This window comes from Phoca vitulina, unplaced genomic scaffold, assembly GCF_004348235.1.
Source record: "Phoca vitulina isolate PV1807 unplaced genomic scaffold, GSC_HSeal_1.0 scaffold2, whole genome shotgun sequence".
NCBI classification, from domain to species: Eukaryota; Metazoa; Chordata; class Mammalia; order Carnivora; family Phocidae; genus Phoca; species Phoca vitulina.
In genome coordinates this window covers 7,932,755-7,937,132 of record NW_022589705.1, presented here as the reverse complement: position 1 = coordinate 7,937,132, position 4,378 = coordinate 7,932,755, and the positions used below count along the sequence as shown (strand labels likewise).

Genomic DNA, 4,378 nt, shown 5'->3' with positions numbered 1-4,378 from the left:
AGGGTTGGGGGAGGGGCAGAGGGAGAGAGAGAGAATCTCAAGCAGACTCCCTGCTGAGTGCAGAGCCCGACTTGGGGCTCAATCTCATGCCCCTTACCTGGGATTATTTAGTTTGGTTTCCTCCTTTCTAATTCTCACACCTTTTTTCCCTATCTTATTGTGCTGGGTTCACTATCCATTACAATATTAGATAAAAATGGTAATGTTGCTGTATTAGTTTACTAAGGCTGCCATAATAAAATACCATAGACTAAGAGGCTTAAACAACAGAAATTTCTTTTCTTACAATTCTGGAGGTTAGCAGTCCAAGATCAAATGTCAGGAGGTTTGGTTTCTTTTGAGGCCTCTGTCCTTGGTTTGTAGATGGCTACCCTATTACTATCTATTCACATTGTTCTCTCTGTGTGTGTGCAAGGTCTGGTGTCTCTCCTCTTTTTTTTTTTTTTTTAAGATTTTATTTGAGAGAGAGCACGCGTGCACGTGCACGAGTGCAGGGAGGGGCAGAAGGAGAGGGAGAAGCAGGCCCCATGTTCAGTGGGGCTCAATCCCAGGATCCTGAGATCATGAACTGAGCCCAAATCAGACGCTTAAAGGACTGAGCCACCCAGACACCCCTCTCTCCTCTTTTCATAAGGATACTAGTCACATTGGATTAGGGCCTACCCATATAACATCATTTTACCATAATTAAGTCTTTAAAGGCTCTATCTCCAAATATAGTCATATTCTGAGGTACTGGGGGTTAGGATTTCAACATATGAATTTTGAGGTGACACAATTCAGCCCTTATTTTGTGATTTTAAAGGTAATGTATACAATGTTTCATCATCAACAAAAGTATTTACTCCAGAGTTTGGTAGATACACTATCAGATATAGGAAGTTTTATTCCTAGCTGATTAAGAATTTATTTTAAATTCAGTAACCACTGAATTGTTTAAAAAAAATGCCTTCACATGATATTTCTTTCATCTGTAAAAGTAGTTAATAACATTAATATATTTTTATATGTTAAACCACCTTGCATTCCTAGGATATTCCCAACTTGATCACAATATATTATCTTTTTAATACATTTCTTTTTTTTATTATGCTATGTTAATCACCATACATTACATCATTAGTTTTTGATGTAGTGTTCCATGATTCATTGTTTGCGTATAACACCCAGTGCTCCATGCAGAACATGCCCTCTTTAATACCCATCACCAGGCTAACCCATCCTCCCACCCCCCCACCCCTCTAGAACCCTCAGTTTGTTTTTCAGAGTCCATAGTCTCTCATGGTTCGTCTCCCCCTCCGATTTCCCCCCCCTTCATTCTTCCCCTCCTGCTATCTTCTTCTTCTTCTTCTTTTTTTAAACATATAATGTATTATTTGTTTCAGAGGTACAGATCTGTGATTCAACAGTCTTGCACAATTCACAGTGCTCACCATAGCACATACCCTCGCCAATGTCTATCACCCAGCCACCCCATCCCTCCCACCCCCCTTTTTAATACATTTCTAAATTAAATTTGCTAATGTTTAGTTTGGATTTTTTTGAACTGTGTCTATAAGTGATTTGAAAACATAATTTTCCCTTATCATACTGACCTTTTCTGATTTCAGTATCAATATTATATTACAGTCACAAAGTGAGTTTAGAGATGTTCTTTTCCCTCATCTCAGGAAGAGATTATACAAGATTGGAATGATCTGTTCTTGAAAGACTGGTAGAATTTACCTCTAAAAACACATAGACATTGGTTTTGGGTTTTTTTTTTTTTTTTGGAGATTTCAAATCATCTACTTCAATTTCCTTAACAATTTTGGTCTCTCTTCATTCCTACTATGGCATTTGTGTTTTTTTGTTTTTTTTTAAGATTTTATTTATTTATTTGAGAGAGAGCGAGTGAGAGAGAAAGCACAAATGGGGGGAGGGGCAGAGGGCGAGGGAGAAGCAGACTCCCTGCTGAGTGGGGAGCCCGACGCAGGGCTCAATCCCAGGACCCCGCGATCATGACCTGAGCCCAAGGCAGACACCCAATGACTGAGCCACCCAGGCGCCCCCCTACTATGGCATTTTGAATTTGTCTTCATATTTTTCTATAACTTCTTCCATTTTCTCAAGGTTTTCAAATTTACAGGCACAGAATTTTTATATTTTAATCTCTTTATGGGTTTGTAGTTATATTCCCTTTATCATTAATATATGGATCTTCTTTCCCCCCATTAATCTTAGGAGTTTATCTATTTTACCAGTTTTCTTCAAAGAACATTCTCAGTTTAGTATGCGAGTCTTTATCTTGGGGTTGTGAGTTCAAACCCCAAGTTGGGCATAGAGTTTACTTAAAAAAAAAAGAAAGACCATTCTCAGTTTTATTGACTTTTTATTGTTCTCCCACCCCCTTTTTCATTGATCTCTGCTACTACATTTATAATCACTCTTATGCTTACAGTTTTGTAATTTAATCTGTTCTATTTCAAACATAAGGTGTATAGTTGGCCAATTAGCCCTCCTTCCCCATATAAGCATTTAAGACTACATATTTCCCTCTGTGTATCACTTTACTGTATACTACCTATTTTTTTTAAGATTTTATTTATTTGAGAGAGAGAGAGTGCACAAGCTGGGGGGAGAGGCAGAGGGAGAGGGAGAAGCAGACTCCCCCTGAGCAGGGAGCCTGATGCAGGGTTCGATCCCAGGACCCTGAGATCATGGCAGCCAAAGGCAGCCACTTAACTGACTGAGCCACCCAGGCACCCCTACTATCTATTTTTTAAAGATTTATTTATTTTAGAGAGAGAGAGAACATGGGGTTGGGGGGGGCAGAGAGCCCAATGTGGGGCTCGATCTCACAATCCTAAGATCATGAGCCAAAACCAAGAGTTGGACACTTAACCAACTATGCCACCCAGGTGCCCCAACTATCTATTTTTAAGTATTTTCACTATTGTTTGTTCCATTTCGCTATTGTTTTTTCCACTATTGTTTTAAAAATTCCCATTGTGATTTCTTCTTTGACACAGACCAGTTATTTAGAGTTCTTTAAATCTTCAAAGGAAATATTTTGTTTTGTTTTATTGACTTATGATTAACAACACTGTGGTAAGATGACCTGGTTGGTGCAATTTGATTCTTTGGTATTTTATGAGACTGGCATTTATGGGCTGGTACATTAATATCTGAAAATATTCCATGTATGTTTGAATGTACATTTTTTAGCTGTTGGGTTTGAATTGCTTATTTGTTGAATCAAACTTTTTATTCAAGTCTTCTAAATCTTTACCAGTTTTCTATTTCCTGCTTCATGTATCAATAAGTGAAGAGAAGTATGTTGAAATCTCCCACTGATGATGTGTTTCTCAATTTTTCCATTTGGTGCTCGCTTCAGCAGCACATATACTAAATTTGGAAGATATAGAGAAGATTAGCATTGTCCCTGCACAAGGATAGCACACAAATTCATGAAGCATTCCCATATTTAAAAATTATTTTTCCCATGTTGTTCTTTTGGTAATGTTTATGAGCTTAGGTGGTAGACCTTAATCTCTGAGAAACCTGAGGGCCCAAATTGAGGGCACTTTCTTCCAGAAAGAAATATGCATCTCCCAGAAGCTAGGGAACATTAAGGACCTGGATGACTTTAGCCTCTGCCGGGATCCCTGGCTTAATGTGGGGGCTATGGTTATCTTTCCTTTGCTCCTGGTCCCAGGCTTATCTCCCAACTACTAGCCCACATATCCAAGGCACAGCATAGAGTAAATGCAATTCAAACATTTGAGTGACTCCATTTAATTTACTAAAGGCAATTTAATTAAAATATGGTTCCTGCTCCCAAGGAATTTGTAATTTGATGGCAGATGACAGATAATTATTGTGCTGGATACTTTCACCAGCCTTGTTTGACAAACTTCATGTGTCCTTGCTTTAACATTAATTCATCATCCATTGTTCAAATCGTTGAAAATGCAGTCTTAAATGCTCTTTTTGACTTCTCTCTTGATTTTCTTCCTTTCTCACAGGCCATTTACTCCTTTTCAGTTTGATTCAATGACTCCATTTCTTCTGCTTACTTTATATTAATTAGGTTGGCAAGTGACCAGATACATAATCCACTCTGACTTGAACAAAAATAAAATGCTTAAGGTTCCTGTAACCAAGAAATCTAATGTGGGGGCTCAGACTTTGGCACAGCCTGCTCCAAGGACCAAATGATGTGGTCAGCAATATTTTCCTCTTTGTAGTTCTACTTTCTTCTGCATTGTTTCCACTCTTAGGCCCGCAACTCACTGAAGCAAGATGAGGGCCAGTAACTCCAAGCCTACACACTCCACAACAATCCTAGCTTCTTCTTCTTCTTCTTCTTCTTCTTCTTCTTCTTCTTCTTCTTCTT

The 4,378-nt window shown here is 38.5% G+C and overlaps 1 non-coding gene across 1 annotated transcript; it reads left to right on the top strand.

Annotated features, from left to right (window-relative positions):
* The first annotated feature begins 3,363 nt into the window (after window positions 1–3,363).
* On the top strand, window positions 3,364–3,469 carry LOC116626810. The gene has a single exon (XR_004298341.1). It is a non-coding gene; the product is annotated as a U6 spliceosomal RNA (small nuclear RNA).
* The last annotated feature ends 909 nt before the right edge of the window (window positions 3,470–4,378 follow it).